Consider the following 19,454-nt stretch of genomic DNA (forward strand, 5'->3'; position numbering starts at 1 on the left):
GAAAGAGAGTGGACAGTGAGTGCCCTTCCCCCAGTGCACATGGGACATGCTTGGTGACTGCTGACCTGACCTGGTTTCTCAGGGTGGGAAGAGGGGAGAAATTCTGCTGCTGGAACCATCAATAATATTAATTGGAAAGTTATACGATCTTTTATTGGATGGAGAGAAATCATCCATTTGGGGTAGCAGCTTGAGAGTCACTGACTCAAAGGCTCACACATGGGTGAGCAGGTCATTGGGAGCATGCGGACCAAACACCTCAGAGCATGTACACTCTTGAGCCACGAGACCAACATCGGCCAAGAACTCGTGTCTAAGTTTGACCTAATGAGGCAGGCAGGAAATGAGACTTCCCAGGATGACTGGATGTCACAGAACTCCACTCCTGGTTGCTCCATGCTAATGATATTATAGCAAAACAGGCACATGCCATGAAGAAAGTAGTAACAGAATGGGACAAGACGTGATCTAGCCAACTCCATCTTGAAGGCAAATAAGGGAAGGAGTTTGGGAGGCAGTTGTGCATTTATTCTTTCAGCAAAATGACTGAGCCCCTACTCTGCACCTGGCACTGTCCAAGGCTCTCGGGATACAAACTAAACAAAGATCCTTACACTTGTGGAGCAAACACTGTAGTAGGCAAAGGGTGAAGTTTTGAGGGGATGGTCAAGGGCTGCAGATAAAGGGATTGTATTAAGCCTGAACTCTTCCTACGTCCTACAAGCCTATTTAACACCCACGACTTTGACAGAGGTGAGTCTAAGTAAACAGAATGCTTCCCGCATCCACGTGTCCTCCTCCATCTTATCTGCCATGGAAGCATACTCCCGTCTCCAGAACAGGGAGATGGCAAAGCAGCATCTCCTGGGTGGAAGCTGCAGTGAGCTAACTTGAGCTGTGGCCAACGCTGGCAAGTTTCTGCTTAGATGAATCACCCATCCCTAGCTGCCAACAACAAAGTTTCAACCTCCATGAGCCCTGAGGATTAATTCACAGGAGAGTCAGCAAAACAACAACAACTAACACATACTGCACCTGCTCTGTCCATCCCTTCACAGATATCATGTCTCATTTCATTTTCACAGCAATCCTATGAGGCATGTACATGTTGCCCCCATCTCACAGGTTAAGAAACTGAGGCTCAGAGAGAATAAGTGACTTCCATAAGGTCTGTCTGACTCCAAAGTCTATGGCCTTTCTGCATTGCTAAGCTGCCCACTTCTTCCAGTAAAACCCAACTCATTAGCATGTGAGTATTAAAAAATCAATGACCTGAGTCTCTCCTGGGGCTGGCTCTGTGCCCCAGAGAGGGCACTGTGAGGGGCATGGAATTAAGATGCAGTCTCTCCTCTCCTGGGACTAACATTCTAGCTGAGGAAACTGGGATTAACAGTCTAGCTGAGGAAACAAGGTGGAAAAATACTCATCCAATTTTTAACAATAGTGACATTCCACCCTCACCCATTATCTTGCATGAATACTCGTGGGTCTCAGAACATGCCATGCCCCTGCACAAGCCTGCAATCCCTCTTGCCTCTCCTCTCTCCTCTTACCCAAATCCTCGTCATCCCTCAAGAGTCAGCTTCTCTAGGAATCTCCACTAAACCCCCAGTCTGGTCAGTTGCCTCTCTTCTATGTACCCCAAAAACCTCCACCAGGAAACATAATATCTCGAAGAAAGGGAATTTCAGTAAGAACTTCAGGAGTCAGGGAACCCTGTGGGGAGGAAACAAAAGCCAGAGATGGGAAGGTGGGAAAAGATAAAGGGGATGAGGGATGTGTATTGTGGTCCATGGGGGAACCATCTCTGACAGCAAACTGACAGCCAGGTATGGAACAGGATGGAGCTAGGGAGGGTATAACCATAAGACATATTAGTCAGTGTACTCAGAACCCAATTAATTACAATGTTTCACTAGGTGCCTCCCCCTCAGGAAGTATACCTAATCCTCACAACTAAGAAGTAGGTAGTAGTACCATCATCCCTGACTGATGGAAGAAGAAACTCAGATGTTCAGAGAGGTTAGTAAGTTGCCCAAGGTCACACAGCATAAAGACCCCCAGGCAGCAGAGCCACGTGGTTAAAATCACACACTCCAGTGTCAGGCAAAAAACAGCCCTCAACTTCCTGGCCCTGTGACCTTGAATAAGACTTCACTTCTCTAAGACTCAGTTTCCACATCTGTAAAAGGGGACTAAAAGTCTCTACTTTCTAGAGTTGTTGGAACCATCAAATGATTATATAAGACTTCAGTCAGCCCTTGACATCTGTGACCACCTTTATCCCACCCATCAGCACTGCTTTTGTTTTGCCTGAGTCAGCTGCAAAACCATTTGCGTGAAACCCTGGCCCCAGCTGTTCTCCAGGAACATCAGGGCTTCCTCTTGAAACGGGGTGGACAAGTTTCTGAACTCCTGTCTGACTGCACATCCCCTTCCTTAAAAAGCCACCAGTTTCGCATTTCCTTTCTAAGCTGCCAGGAAACAACTGCCAGCGGCTTGCTCTACAGAATCATTTGAGAAATAATTAGTTTGCCTTCCTCAAAGGCCAGAGTTCAGTCCTGAGATATTTAAAACTCTACTGATGGCTTAAAAAATATCACAGTGAAGACGTCAAAACAGCAATGTGTTCTAACACATGAAGTTTGGGGGTGGGGGGAGTAAAAATGTAAATGGATTTACCAAAATAATCTCAAGGTAAGACCTTTGAGATCTGATACAACAGAAATGTCATATTGTTTCAAGTTTCTTTTTTTTTTGCAAGTTTGTTTTCCTCCTTTGAGGGCCCTGAGAGGTTTGTCATGAAAAAGAACAACTTTTCTCAAAAGGAAAAAAAAAAGCATAATTGTATTTTTTAAATCAGTCATAACAATTTTCAGCTGTTTCTTTATGAGCTTAATGCAATTCCCAAACACAAGTAACTGATTTCTCCAACTGGGAGATGTACTGAGTACCCAATGGACACCAAGTTCTGTGCTGAGTACTTTAAATATTTCTTTCATTTTAGTCCTCACAGATGCTCAGTGAGGCATGCAAGATTTTCCCCCCCTCTGCAGAGGAGGTAATAGAGACCCCAGGCACAGGAACATGGGGTTAATAAAACACATTGTCAGATTTGAGCCCAAGTCTGCCTTTATCCTGACTCCATGTTCTTTTCTGCACATTTCAAGAGCCCTCTACTCCATCCAGACCCATGAGGGCTAACCACCCAACATTATCAGACAAGGCAACAAATACAATCTTATTAACTGAAGGGCATGGCTAGCAAAAAGCAATAAAGGGTAAACCTCGAAGAGAAGCAGGTCTAATAAATGCCCATATACTCAAGAATGTGTCCTCTCCCCACTGGCCTGCCTGGCAAAACCTTCTACCTCACCTCCTACCACTTCCCACTTTGCCCTTTATGCTCTGTTAAACACCAAATCTCATATATTGCCCAGAACTATTCACATCTCATGTCACTGTGCCTTTGCAAATGCTGTTTCACTTTCCCAAATGCTCTTCCTTCATAATCTGCTTGGTGCACTCCTATTCACCCACCAAAACCCTAATGAAACAGAATCTTTTGGAAAAAGACTTCATCCCTCTCCCACTCCTAGACCCAAAGGAATTCACCAGTTCCTCCCTAGTCCTTTCTCTGTATCATGTACATGCTTATGTGTTTGTAGTCATCACAGTATTTGGGGTTGTCCTCTTGGTTGGTTGGTTGGTTGGTTGGTGGTTGGTGGGTGGGTGGGTTTGTCTACCTTATCTGTTCCCCTCACCAGAGTGACTTTCTTGCAGGCAGAAGCTATGCCTTAATCCACCTCTGTATCCCCCACACCCAGCTCAGAGCCGAGTCAAAACAAGCATCTAATTGAATTGGATAAAAATTGAAAATGAAAACAAATATCATGGAGAACTAGAAGAAAGGGAAGCAACTGCTAATGTTGTGAAAGTCTGTTACAGAGCAATCAAGCAGACCATGTTTTCCTAATACAGATTACAGAACTGGCACAGAGGCAGGACAGAGCAGCAGTGGGGACTCAGACTCTCTGGACGTCTGCTGGGTGTCTCATCTGATCAATCTTCGCCTTGCCTTGCTGACGATTTCATCTTTCAGAAGTCAGAGGAAGCGACAAGGGAGATGGTTACTTGGCACTAAATCCTGGCAACAAGGAAACACTGGTTAATGAGAAAGTGGCGAAATCCTTGGGAGAAAAAAAAATAAAATGGGCACGTAATCTTCGAGTTTATGATGGTGCAGGAAAAGGAGAATGAAAACAAGCATTCATTAAACGTCTACTGTATACCACCTACATTATACGTGTTACTACGTTTAATTCTCACAACAACCCTAGAAGGTGGGTATAAGTCTCTTCGATCTACAGAAAAGAAAACCAGAAAATGCAGAAAGGTGAAATCATGTGCCCAATGTCATACAACTCAAGTCTGTCTCCCGCAAAACCTCAAATTCTAACCTCACACTGAGTAAAAATCAGGGTATTGCCTGACACTCAACCTGGTCTTGCAGAAAAAGAGGTGTCAATCAGTATAAGCTAGGTGATGCTACAGGAACAACACACACACACACACACACACACACACACAGAGACCAAAATCGCATCTGTGACTCAACAAAAGTGATTCGCCGAGCATTGGCAGCTTTCTAGGACGGCAGCCACTGTTCTTTGTGTGGTGGCTCAGTGTTCATGGAGCTCATGGACCCTCCAGCTCAACAGATGCCTCAGGGTTTGCCTCAATCAGGGAAAAAAGCGCCAAAGATCTCATGCCAGGAATTGAATGCCTCTGCCCAGAAGTAGCAGCATCGCTTCTACTCATGGGATCTAACCTAACGCCAAGGGGCAGAGAAATGCAATTCTCTACCAGAAGGAGAAAGAACCAGAAGTGGCTGAGTGCCAAAAGTCCCAACCACAGCAGCTTTTGTAAAATTGAGAAAGACTGCTTGGTGGGCAGCAAGGAACACCTGACAGATCCTGCCTCTGCAAACTGGCAAAAGAGAGAGGAGAAAACACTAAAACAAAAATTAATAATTAGATAGCAATTCTCAAAGAAAGAGATGGGGACAAAGGAGAATTTTGTTATGGAAGATGGTGGTTCACAACCAAGTACCAACAAGCATGTGCGGAAGGTCCGTGCTATGAACAAGGCCCCGCACCACAACTCAAAAAGGAAATGTTGTGTAAAACAAACAAGAGCACCTCAGTCCACTTGGGCTGTTATAACAAAAATACATGGATGGGGTGGCTTAGACAACAGGAATTTATTTCTCACAGTTCTGAGGCTAGAAGTCCAAGAGCAGGGTGCCAACTTGGTCAGGTTTTGACGAAGGCCCTCTTCCTGGTCTGCAGAAAGACACTTTGCTATATCCTCACAAGATGGTGTGAGAAAGCTCTGGTCTCCTCCTCTTCCTATAAGGGCACTAATCCCATCTTGGAGGCTCTACCCTCATGACCTCAACTAAACATAATTATCTCCCCAAGGCCCCACCTCTTTGTATCATCCCTTTGGGGACTGGGACTTCAACATACAAATTTAAAGGAGACACAAACATGCAGTCCATAACAGGGAGGCCCAGAGAAACTGTCTGCCTGTTCCATTTGTACCACTGCCAGTGAGAAGGAAGATGAGGCATCAAAAGCAATTGACAGAATAAGCATAAGGGAAAAAATGTCCAACATCACTAATCATTAGGGAAATGAAAATTAAAACCATCACGTAATACTACCACACACCTATTAGATTGGTTAAAATAAAGAATACCAATAACACCAAATGCTGATGAGCAACCAGAGAAAACAGAAGTTTCATACATTGTTGATGGGAATGGAAAATGATGCAGCTGCTTGGGAAAACAGTTTTGAAGTTTCTTAAAATTTTAAAATATATATACCATATGACTCAGCAATTTTACTTCTGAGTATTTTATCCAAGTGAACTGAAAAGCTGCACATGAATATTTACAGCAGCTTTATTTGTAAAACCCAACACTGAAACAACCCAAATATCCTTCAACAGGTAAATGGATAAACAAGCTGTGGTACATCCATACCATGGAATATTACTCAGCAACAAAAAGGAACAAGCTATTATAACAAAAAATAACTTAAATAATCGCAAAGACAATGTTCTGAGTCAAAAAAGCCGATCTCAAAAGGCATGTTTTTACCATGTGATCCCATGGTTGATTAGAAAGAAGCAGTGTGGTGTAAGTGCCTGACAACTAGCTTTTTTCATTGTAATATAAGTGCATGCCTGACATTAAGCTTTTGATTGCTGAGGTATACATTTCAAAGAAATCCATCTCAAATAAACCCACTGCCAGCTATACAACTATATAAAGAGCCAGGCCACCCCACCCATGAAGTTTCCCTTTTAGAAAGCCCTGGTTGACCCAGATAACTGATCATTTGAGTGACCCTGCTTCCCCCTCCCTGTGCTTTAATTCCCGCTCTCATGTTTTAAACTCACCAATAAAGAGTGAACCTGCGAAACCCTAGGCACCCCACCCTCAACCAGAATGAAGGCAGAACCCCAGGTCTGCTAGTGTGCACTCTTGCTCTCTAGCGTGTACTCCTGTTCCTCACCTCCTGACCAAACCTCTTGCTATGTGGCCCCGCACGAAGGGGCCTTGTTTTTTCAAAGTTAAATAGTTAAATAAAGTTAAAAAAAACAGCAGTTGACAGGTATACACAAGAGTTTCTTGGATGCTCTTATGTGAAAAGCTATGAGCCAAAGCTGGAAGGTGCAACACAAATAAATGGTGCTTTGAAAATGGAGGCAGGATAGCATGAGAGAAAAAGTGCTGAGCCTTTGCCACAGAGCTTGTGTCCTTTCAGACCTTGATTTCTTGTATGTGCAATAAAAATGATAAACGATCTGCCTCAAAGGTTTGTTATGAGGGTTGAGAAGACCCTCCAGGTCATCTGCTTGTCAAAGTGCCTAGAAAATGTTAGAGCAAGGAAAAGATGGAGAAGAATAAAAAGATGATGATGACAATATGCCCTTTGATGGGATAAGTATCATCCTGGTCGTCCCAAGAACCTTCAGTCTTGTTAGCTCTCTGACTTCATTCCCATCACCTTGTTCTTAGCTGAACTTTGCTCCATTCCAGCTACATCAGCCTTTTTGCTTTGATTTGAACGTGCCAGGAAAGTTCATGCCTCAGTGCCTGGACACTTTGGGGTTCCCTCTTCCTGCGATGCTCTTCTCGGGTCATGAGAGTGTGTGTCTTGCTGAATGTTATTTAGTCGTTGAAACCCTCCACAACTACCAACTTGAAATTACAACACCCGCTCCCTGCCCCAGACTCTCTATCTGCTTCATTTTTCATATTGGCACTTACTATCTCCTAATATACAAAATAATGTACATATTTATTTTGTTTACTGTCCATTTCCCACCCCATTAGAATGTCTTCCCAAACTTATATGAACCCCCAGCCTAGACAAACCAGGCACATAGTACACACTTATGTGTGACCTCTGCTGTTGTTGCTACGGTGAGTTTGCCTTTCTTACCTCTGATCCAATACTTAATAATTTTATGTTTTAGCAACAGGGTACACCTGATTTCCAAATTCTGGGCCTCCTGCACCTTCTACCCCTTTTACTCTGACAGTCCGAGCTTCCATGACAAAACATTCTGACGGGTTCTTGAAAGTGTGACCCAGTCCTCCACATCGTCCTGCAAAGATCTGTGTCACTTCGGCCCCACAGCTGCCCATCACATCACTCCTCTTGAGCTTTGGAGCTGCTTGGACATCAACTTGTGGGAGGTGACCTGCATCCACAGTGTTCGAGACTCGTAGAATAGTCAGCATAAGTTCCAGGAGGTATCGTGCCTCCTCACCACAGGTCAGCGTGAGCCTGTGAATGTCAGTCTAGCTTTACCCATTTTGCATCGACTATATCTTTTTTTCAGGGGAAAGGGGTGTTCTTCATTTAACGTGGAATCCAGCTCGTGTGATTCTGTACTGTGAATAATATGGAATACTTGTACTGGGCTCCATCAAGGGTTCTCGCACTCAGTTAAAAGCAATGGTTTGCAAGTAGTCGTGACATCTGAATTTCTTGGACAATTTCTGATTACTTTTACAACACAATGACAACATGGGGGCCATTTTAATACAAGATCTTATTTGGATTAAAATATAAAAATTCTTGGAAGCAATGGAATAAGTACCCAGCTACAGATTATCTAGGGGGTATACACCTCCATTCCCTTCAGAAAAAGGGCCTCACATGTACTGAACATGTTCACAGTACCAGGCCCCATGATGAGCACCTTAATGCGCTATGCCATGTCCACAAGAAGGGTAAGCTAAGCTCTACTGGTCATATTTTTCAGATAAGAAAAGTGAGTTTTGTTATGGTTACCAGGGGGGAAGGATGGGGAGAAGGGATAGTTAGGGTGTTTGGGATTGACATGTACACACTGCTGTATTTAAAATGGATAACCAACAAGGTCCTACTGTATGGCACAGGGAACTCTGCTCAATGTTATGTGGCAGCCTGGGTAGGACAGGAGTTTGGGGGAGAATGGATACATGGATATGCATGGCTGAGTCCCTTTGCTGTGCACCTGAAACTATTACAACATTACTAATCGGCTATACTACAATGTAAAATAAAAAGTTAAAAAATATATATATATAACTCAAAAAAAAAAGTGAGGTTCAGAGAAGTTAAGATCATTCCCCAATTCCATGTGTCTAGCAAGAAGCAGGGCTAGAAGTCAAAGTTATGCCTGCCTGGCTCTAAAGATTGTGCTATTGCCACTATGATGGATGGGGATTGAGGCAAACAAGCTGCTCAAAAAGTAAATGAATGGAAGTACTGGTAGACCTTCTTCTATGTGGTATTTGAAGGAGCTGCTTTGAATCTACCAAAGCCAGGGCAAGGTGATGTGTTCAGATCCAACAGGTCCCTCACCTCATTTGGGAATTTATCACTACCTCCAGTAGATCTAGATCAGTGAAGGCATTTAATCGACTCCATTCATCCACCATTACTAATTGGTCTCCACAAGCCAACAGAAGAAAGATTCTGTTCATCCAATTGACCTTGGGACTGGCTTATCCTTTATCTCAATGCTCACTCAGATGGAGAAAAGTCCTCCAGGCCATGATCAGGAAAATGAGCAACCTCCACTAAAGATGGCAGCTTCTCATAAGCCATCAACTGAATATCACAGGAGATGAGGAGAGACAGATGGCAGATAAAGTACCTGGAAAAACCCAAAGATATACAAGGCCAGTGTAACAACTTATACATGCCACATTCCTCACAAATAGTACCATTCTCTCGATCTGACTGTCTTAAGAGACAAAGCACCTTTTGCACAGCCTGATATGCTCAGCCTTGATTTTTTAAATGACTGGATATTTAGGAGACAAAAGAGTGATGAAGATCCTTGGCTGAGTCAGCCAGACCTGGGTTTGAATCCCAAGTCCACTGAACATAAGCTACAGGACTTGAGCAATTACTTAATGTCTCCAAGCCTCCACATTTCCTTATCTCTAGAAAAGGAAAAAACATACCACCTCCCTGTCACTGAGTTGTGAGTTAAGTAAAGAAATACAGGTAAATCCCTGACACAAGGCCCAGCGCATAGGAAGTACTCAGTGAACGTCGGCTATTATTTCTAAGAAAGAAAATGGTTAGCTGGTCTATAAGTTGTATAGGTCAACATCAGTGCCGAAAATGCCTCTTTGCCATACCCTGAATCTTCTTCTCTTGACTGATATGCTTATGATTTCTGAATTTCAAGCTTCTCTCAATTCATTATTTGGGTGTCAGTGGGGTGATTAATGCTCCCCCAGGACTCTTTCCTCGTCACCCTGCTGGACTCATGTTTCTACTGGACAATCTCATCCACATTATGGTTTTAGCCATCTACTCATTCCCTCAACAAATGTTAATCATCTGTCGATCACCAATTACTGTGCTCTACACACAGAGGACCGCACAGTATATCCACTCATCTCCACTTGGGTGCCCTATGTATCTAAAACTTGAAGTGTCTGAAACTTGACTTTCCATCTTTCTCTTAAAACATGCTTCTCCTGCTGCCTCCTTTCTTGATCAAAGGTTCCACCCACCAACCAAACGAAAATCATCTTAGACTTCCTCTCCCTCCCTCACTCTCTACATCCAACTGGTCTCCAATTCTTATGGATCCCAGGTGTGGATGGCTCTTCCATCCCGCGTCCTCCATTCACAGCTATTGTGCTCATATTCAGGGCTTGGAGTGTCTCCTCTAGGTCACTACGGCAGCCTCTGATGCGCCCTCACTACTTCTAGTCTTCTCCAGGGGAGCCCCCATGCACAGCACAAAGTTATCCTCTGAAACATGATTCTGAATCTGCCACTTTCCTGTTTAAAAACTTTCAAGGATTCACAAAGCCTCCTAAATGAAGCCTCTTCTCTTTAGCCAGGAAGGCCCACCATGATCCAGCCCTGCCCACCTGCCCAGCCCAATCTCTGGCCATCTCTCAGCCACCCTCTTCACAACAAGCTGCAGCCCACACGCCTTTCACAGCTCCGCACGCAGCATACACTGCTCCTCTTGCTCACAATTCCCTTCCTACTCCCCGGTTACTCAGCTAACACCTAATCATCATCTTTCATGAGTTCAAATCCCCCTACAGGCCTTTTCTGATGTCTCCTCTCCAGGTTATATAAAGTGAACTTCCTCTGTGTTCCTTCTAGCATGTTCCTTCTATAATAAGTATGACACAGAATTGTTACTTGCTTTTTTTTTCTTCTTACTCTATTCTCTCAAAATCAGACTGTCATCTCTTTGAGGGTAGAGATTCTGTCTTTATTTTCAATGTCAAACATATTTTAAGAATAAAAATAGGGGCTTCCCTGGTGGCGCAGTGGTTGAGAGTCCGCCTGCCGATGCAGGGGACACGGGTTCGTGCCCCGGTCCGGGAAGATCCCACATGCCGTGGAGCGGCTAGGCCCGTGAGCCATGGCCATTGGGCCTGCGCGTCCGGAGCCTGTGCCCCGCAACGGAAGAGGCCACAACAGTGAGAGGCCCGTGTACCGCAGAAAACAAACAAAAAAAGAATAAAAATAACATTTCTCCAAAGAAGACATACAGATGGCCAAGAAGCACATGAAAAGCTGCTCAACATCACGAATTATTAGAGAAATGCAGATCAAAACTACAATGAGGTATCACCTCACACCAGTTAGAATGGGCATCATCAGAAAATCTACAAACAACAAACGCTGGAGAGGGTGTGGAGAAAAGGGAACCCTCTTGCACTGTTGGTGGGAATGTAAATTGATACAGCCATTATGGAGATTCCTTAAGAACTAAAAATAGAATTACCATATGACCCAGCAATCCCACTACTGGGCATATACCCAGAGAAAACCATAATTCAAAAAGACACATGCACCCCAATGTTCATTGCAGCACTATTTACAACAGCCAGGTCACGGAAGCAATCTAAATGCCCATCGACAGACGAATGGATAAAGAAGTTGTGGTACATATATACAATGGAATATTACTCAGCCATAAAAAGGAACGAAATTGGGTCATTTGTGGAGACACGGATGGACCTAGAAACTGTCATACAGAGTGAAGTAAGTCAGAAAGAGAAAAACAAATATCATATATTAACGCATATATGTGGAATCTAGAAAAATGGTACAGATGAACCGGTTTGCAGGACAGAAATAGAGACACAAATGTAGAGGACAAACATATGAACACCAAGGGGGGAAAGCAGGGATGGGGGGTGGTGGGATGAATTGGGAGATTGGGATTGACATATATACACCAATATGTATAAAACCAATAACTAATAAGAACCAGCTGTATAAAAAAATAAAAATAAAATTCAAATATTAAAAAAAGAATAAAAATTAAAAATTTTTAAATAAAAAAATAAAAATAAATGTTTTGCAAATGTACTGATACCAGAAATTTTCTAAAAGCAAACACTTTATGTGTATCAGGAGAATAATTATAATGATGATAACAATACCAGCTATTTCTAAGTGCTTAATACGACTAAACACTTTACAGGCATAGTTCATGCAACCCTTTTAGCCACTCTATGAGGAGGTACTATTGTGTTCTTCCTGGGGGGATAAGGCAAGTCCAGAAAGGCACGGTTCCTGATGCGGTTCTGGCATTTCCCTTCTCTGTGACCTGAAGGCAATTCACTTAGTCCCTGTTTGTTTCCTCATCTCTGCAACGGGGAAAGATTCACTGTGATCATATTTACAAAGTTACTGGCGCAGAGCTGGCACTCAAGGTTAACACCTCTTCCCCCAAACGATGACCTCTCACAATTTGTCCAAACCAATTCTGCAGGAATATTATTAACTTCTTAAATTGGAGATGTCAACCTCTGCTTGGCTGGTTCGGCTCTGGCTTTTCCAATAAACCAGCTCTGAGTCTCTCCCCCTCCGTGCCCCCCACCCCCTCCAAAACCCCATCAATACCAGCTTCATGGAAAAGGTGGGGCTCAGGACAAGTGATCTGGGATGGGATGAGTGTGATCACAACTCCCATACTGTTTACTAGATAACTTTTAAAAAGTGGAAAGCTTAGCAGTTTGTTTTTAAGGTTGTGAAGCAAAACAGAAAATGCTGGTTAATATTTCAATCAACTACACCTGAAAGGCCGCACCCCACGCCACGTACCCAGGTGTGGAAGCCCAGAGATTTGACACAAGCGGGGATTTGCCATGATGGGATTTAAAGGCAACCTGCTGGCCTGGAGATGCTGAAACTTTCTTCCCATCAGCTCCCACCTCCTTCTGCTCCTCCCCCAGCCCTTCCCAGCTCCTCACCCAGGAATACATTGACATTTCAAAATGTATTGATTACAGGGGCAGACTATGTTTGGGCGGGGGAAGGGGGAGAAATTGATCGATTTTATTATTTGTGGGAGGAAAAAAGAAGACTAAAACAAGGGTGCTTTTGTTTGGAGGACAAAACCAAAATTTTCAGTTGAATGAGGCTGAATTAAGCACTTAAAGTTCAATCTTTTCAGGGTGCTGACAATGCAGGTGGAGATCGATACAGAAACAATTTGCACCGTGGAGAAGCCAGGCTCTGGTTATTAATGACTAATTATACCAAGTTTTCTGCAGGATGGGGTTAGTTCTCTTAAAGGGTGTGATACAGCAGGACTCATGGCAATGTTGGATCCAGGGCAGGGATTCAGTTCCCAGAGCAGCGAGTCCACAGTTTAGGATCAAGCAACTCCCGGAGGCCTCTGCTCCGTGAGACCCACTTCACAGTTTGCCACTCGCAAATCAGGGTACAGGAAGCTCATTTCGTTTTTATCAGAATTTTTAAAATATGACCACCAATGGCAAGGCTGATATTTAACCAAGAGCATCAGTAAGGCCATACTGGTTATTAACATACAGAAATTCTTCCATAGTAGTTAGTCAACAATCACCCTTGGAATCTCCCAGACCTCCACCCCCCCATAATCCAAGAACTAAAGAGTTAACACCTGGCACAGCAAGGGGTCTCCAGATTCTGCCCCAGCATCCATTCAGATGAGTCAGTGCTCATGCCCTACAGGTGGTCAAATATTTTTAGTATGATCCCAAGCACAGACAATGACTTTCTATGATCATTAGTCATCACAGCCAGTCTACAAACCCAGATGCCTTCCTTTGGGGGAGAGGGTATTTATTGTATATAAAGTACGCATTATATATGTGTACACACATACATATGTATACATATATATATAGTTATATATATGCAATGATGTAGATATCATATATAGTTTTATATATACAGATAGTTTATTTAAACTTGGTGTGTTTGGGAGATTTCCATGTTAGCACATATAAGTATCTCACCTTTGTAACAGCCACGTAACACTCAATAGTACTGGTGTACCATAATTAGCCACTCCCTTATTGATGAACATTTAGGTTACCCCCATTTTTTCACTATTACAACAATATTGTAATGAACATCTTGAACATATGTTATTCCACACACCCCTGGACATTTCCATAAGATAGATTCCAAGAAACAGAACTGCTGGATTAACGGGGATGTGCATTTCTAATATTGATAGGTCCTGACAAATTAGTCATACTTTCTTTCGTACACAAATGATGAGGGCATGTACACCATTTACCTGGATGGTTTGCAGACATTAGCCCCCCTCCAGTCAGTCTCCAGTTGACTTGAGGAGCCTCTGTGATGTGTCCATCTGCCTTTAACCATCAGAGTCCCCCAAGCACTTTCACGTCTGTTCCGGCACACAGTTGCCCACAAAGAGACTGAGCAAAGCTTCGTTGCTGTTTCTAGTCAACAGATTATTCCAGATGCCCCAAAGCTTCCAGTCTGTTGAGTATAGCAAACAGTGAAGCCTGAGTATAGCAGCCTTCCAGCCTGAGTATAGCAAACAGTGAAGTTCCCTGCAGAGCCTGGGAGAATGGCCTTCTGGCCAACCCTGTGCCATCAGTTGTCACTCAGTCCCTGAAGCTGCTTTGCTTGTTGCCTGCACAGGCACATAAAGTCCCTCTGAGAGCTCTGCCAACTTCTGGCCGCCACACCTTGCCTAGGATATCAGCAGTCCTCTTATGAAAAGCAGCTGTCTGTCTCCGTCCCTCTAATCGAAGGACCTCAGGCCACGCAGAAGGCTAAAGGGAGAACAGATGCTCGCCCGTCCCCTCTGCCTTCCTCCTTCCCACAATAAAAGCTCGAGGGCCTGGGAGGGGACAGAGGAGAGGGAAGCAGTGCCCACAGTAGAAGCATCTAGACCCCCAGCTCAGTCAGCCAAAATGCCCCACTACAAAAGCATTTTTATTTATTCCATGAAGGACTTGAGGCAGCTCCAGAGAAGGTACACAACATAATAAAATTGGAAAATGTAATTAAGAAACAAAGCTGGGGAAAATATACTTGAGACAGGAAATGAAGACCAAGGGGAAATGCATCTATGCAATTCACTAGGTTCTTCACAGTTTTAGGCATTTGGACTCCAACTGGATGCCAAGCTCCCTGGTGGCCAAGCCAAAGCAAAAAAAAAAAAAAAAATTGGGGATGAGGCAGCGGATTTCAAGTTAGTATCCAAATCCACAATGTGTATGAAGAAAGTTCCCACATTCAGACTTTGAGAATAATCATGAAATGAAAACAGGAAATAAATACGACACAATTCAATTTCTCAGAACAGTCCTGTTATTCCTTTGAACGTGGGTCCAAGGAGCTGAAAATCCAGCCAAGCTGCCTCTACAGCCAGCCAGGCAAGACCTTTCTGAGCTGACCTGATGCTTTGTTTCCCATTTGAGCCCCACCCCAGGACTTCCACTCCACCCAGGCTCCTCCCTGCCCTGCCCCTCCTCGAGGTGCTGCCCAAATCAGGGGGGGGAAAAAAAAAAAAAAAAGCAATTTTTTTTTAAACAGAAAAGTTGAATGGGGTGAGTCAAATTGCACCAGAAGACCTAAATTCAGACCCGTGACTTAGCCATCCATCTTCTAGATCCACAAAATGAGGGGTCAGACACCAAAAGAGAAACTCTTTCCACCTCTGACAATATTATGTCTTCTGACTGGCAGAGGCCCTGCGAATTCGCTGACATCTACAAACCACGGCAACTTTGATGAGAGGGTCAGGAGAGGGGCCCTCTATGATGGGGCCGTTTCACTTTATTTTTTGCTTGAAATGTCTCACCCTGCCTGTGCCCTCACCACCCCACCCTCAGGGTTTTGCTGGCATGTTAGGCTGACGGAGCTACAAAGATGAACTGCAGGCTTAGAGGCGGTAGATTCGTTTTGCAAATGGAAACAAAAACAAAACAGAGGCAAGACAAATTTTTCAGCCTCTTCCTTTCCTTACCATAAATTGTTGCATAAAACCAGCAGCCTGTTTTCCAGAGGTAGGCTGGAGCCCAGGTGTGTCCTGGAAGCCGAGCCTTGAGCGCCATCTAGGTGCCTAGGGAGGCACTGCAGGCCTTGATCCTCGCCTTCCTGTTCTTGCAGACCCTCCCCCTCTATACCCGCTTTTCCCATTGCTGGGAGGTCTCGGGAGAGGTGAGGTGGGGAGGTGCGGAGCTGTGGATTTTGCAGTCTGACCCTGCCACTTCCCTAACTGTGGAGTCTTGCTCAATTCGTTCTCTTACCTGCAAAGTGGGGACAATCATGCCCATTTCACCGAGTGATTGGAAGATTAAGTAAGAAAATCTATATAATCTGGCATATAACATAGGATCAATAAATTATTATTCCCTTCCAGCCCTGCAACATAAATAGGCTCATCCCACAGACAAGTTTCTCGGGAGGGTTTCCTTTACTCATCTGCAAACCAGGGATGGGAACCTTGAAGGGATGTTGGAAGCAGAGGGAACGTAACCGATATATACAACTCCTGGCACACAGTGAGTGATCAACTGTTATTAAGTAAGGGGAAGGAAAGGAAACTGTAAATCTGAGGCACTGAGTTTATACAAACATATGAGACAGTTATAAAGATAAATAAGACAGTCTCATAGGAGAGAACGAAATGTAAATAATAATACAAGGTAATAAATTAGATGAACAAACAAAGTGCATGTCAATATAGCTTTCCAGCCTATATCAATTACCTCATTTAACCCCCAGAAACACCCTGCAACAAAGGATTGTCACCCCCAATTTAGAGACGAGCCAGGGGAGGCTCAGCGAGGGTAAGGGGACACACCCCAGACTTAACACTGTTCGTGTCCCCATGTCTTCTCTGCTACTATTCCAGGTCTGACCCACCCTCTGTAGCCTTCCCAAAATGGATTCCCCATTTCTGCCCCTGAAGTAGAAGTTCAAAATCTGACCCTTCCTTCCCACCTCTCCCCTCTCCTCTGCCCCCGGTACTCCACCAGCCCAAAGTCCAGGCTACTCCAATTCGCCACGTCCCTTCTGTCCAGCCCCTCTTTACATTTCCACTATCCTCTCCCCAGTTAGACCCCCTGCACTCCACCCCTGCAGGAGCCTCTAATCTGGACTCTGCTCGCCAGCTCTTTTCCCTGAAATCCCTCCTGTAGGGGCTCCCAGGGGAACCTCACACCTTTCAGCAGGTCCTTTCAGCAGGTCCCGCTACAATTCTAACCTCTCTAGGCTGCTCGCCTTCCTCCAGGAAGCTCTTCCCAACTACACTCCCCACAAGTACCTCTCCTTTCCCTCAACACAGACAGGTTGTTCACACCTCTGACCACACCTTAAAATAAACTGGGGAAGGTTTACAACACACTGTTTGCCAACAAGCACGTGAGAAGATGCTCAAGGTCATTAGCGATCAGGGAAGCCACAATGAGATACCACTTCATACCCACTAGAATAGATACGATAAAAAATACAGACAAGAATAAGTGCTGGTGAATATATGGAGAAATCTGAAGCCTCGTACTCTACTTGTGGGAATGTAAATGGTGCAGTTGCTTTGGAAAACAGAGCTGGCAGTTCCTCAAAAGGTTAAGCACAAAGTTAACCACATGACCCAGCAATTCCACTATTTTGTATATATCCAGGAAAATTCAAAACATATATCTATGTAAAAACTTATACACAAATGTTCATAATTGCACTATTCATAATATCCAATTATCCTGGATTAAAATCCCTGGGGTGGGGACCAGGAATCTGCATGGATAACAAGTGTCCCTTCTCAGACATTCTGAAAGTTGAGAAGCACTGACCTACAGAATCAAATTCATCCAAGGTCTGTGTCACAGCCAAGACCATGCCTTTAGGGCCTGGCTCTGCTTGCACCTCTGACTTCATCAGTCACTGTTCCTGCCCAGCCCCATACAGCTCCACCAACACCTGCTACCCCATGTCACAGAAATGACCTCTCCCTTCCCCTGCACTTGGCTCCTGCAATTGGCCTCCAGGCCCCCACTCCAGTATCACCTCCTTTGGCAAACCTTCCCTGAGCCTATATATATATATATATATATATATATATATATAATCTCCCAGGGAATTTCAACCAGGGGTGACTATGCTCTCTAGGGGACACTTGGCAAATCTGTAGATATTTTTAATTGTCACGACTTGAGGTGGGGAAGTACTACCATCATTTGATGGGTTGAGTTCAGGGATGCTGCTAAACATCCTACAGTACAACAGGACACACACACACACACACACACACACACACACACACACACACACACACCCCTCAAAGAATTATCCAGGCGCAGTGGTTGGGAGTCCACCTGCCGATGCAGGGGACACGGGTTCGTGCCCCGGTCCGGGAGGATCCCACATGTCGCGGAGCGGCTGGGCCCGTGAGCCATGGCCGCTGAGCCTGCGCGTCCGGAGCCTGTGCTCCGCAACTGGAGAGGCCACAACAGTGAGAGGCCTGCATACAGCAAAAAAAAAAAAAAGAATTATCCAGTCCACCCAAAATGTCAATAGTGCTGATATTGAGAAATTCTGCTACAGCCTATTGTCATGTGAGTTCCTCAAGGGCATGGAATGTATAAGATTCAACATGTAACCTCAGTACCAGGTACAGAGCCTGGCACACCACTGAGGAATGGATTATCTGTTCCCCTCATCTGGCATTTGGCTGTGTTCATTCATACCCACCGTATTCAAAAAAATAATTGTAGCTGCTAACAAAAACCTACGCAATACAACAGGATAAAATAAATAAGAGTGTCTTAGAAGGAGAAAATAAGACGAAGCCATATGTGGGTTTGGGTCAGGTAAGCATCAGGAATGGTGATTATAGCCATAAGGTAGAGATGAGCTGAAATTTGACTCTAGGCTTCCTGTTGGCCATAGCAAAGAAGGAAACATGAGATTCATCCACTCAATAAAGATACCCCCGCTGCTCAAGGGAAACACAGCTTTCTCTGATGCTGAGACATGACAGGGACTGGAGTAAAATAGGCAACCTCAGCAGCATCAACACCCCAGGAGTCTTTCATGACTATTTTTTACAACTTCCTCTGAGTTCTCCTTTCCTCCCTGACCTCATTCTCTTTGCCATGTAACTTGGTAGTTTCTCCCCACTCCTTGAGTTTGGGCTTGGCCATGTGACTTTCTTTGGTCAAAGGGATGAAGACAGACATGATGCAAGCAAGAGCTTAGATGGTCTTGTGAGGCTGGATGTGCCTTCTTGCATCTCTGCCATCATCATAAGAAGGACATGCCCTAGCCAGCCCCCTGGTCCAAAGAGTCAATCTGACTCAGGTTAACCCACAGTCCTGCAACATGCAGCGGAACCACCCAGCTGAGACCAGCCTAGCTCAGCAAATCCTGATGACCTACAGTTGCATGAGCAAGCCCAGCTGAATTCAGCAGAGCCTCCCCAGCCATCCCTCCAGATGCAAGAGCTAAGTACATGTTTATTGTTACATGTCATAGCATAGCGAAGGTTTGTTATGTGGCATTATCCTGGCACTAGCTAAATGAAACATCTCCCGAATGCAAAGTGAAGGCAAAACTCCAAAGCATGGCAAACAT

The sequence above is a fragment of the Lipotes vexillifer genome, unplaced genomic scaffold (assembly GCF_000442215.2).
Source record: "Lipotes vexillifer unplaced genomic scaffold, Lipotes_vexillifer_v1.1 scaffold232, whole genome shotgun sequence".
NCBI lineage: Eukaryota > Metazoa > Chordata > Mammalia > Artiodactyla > Lipotidae > Lipotes > Lipotes vexillifer.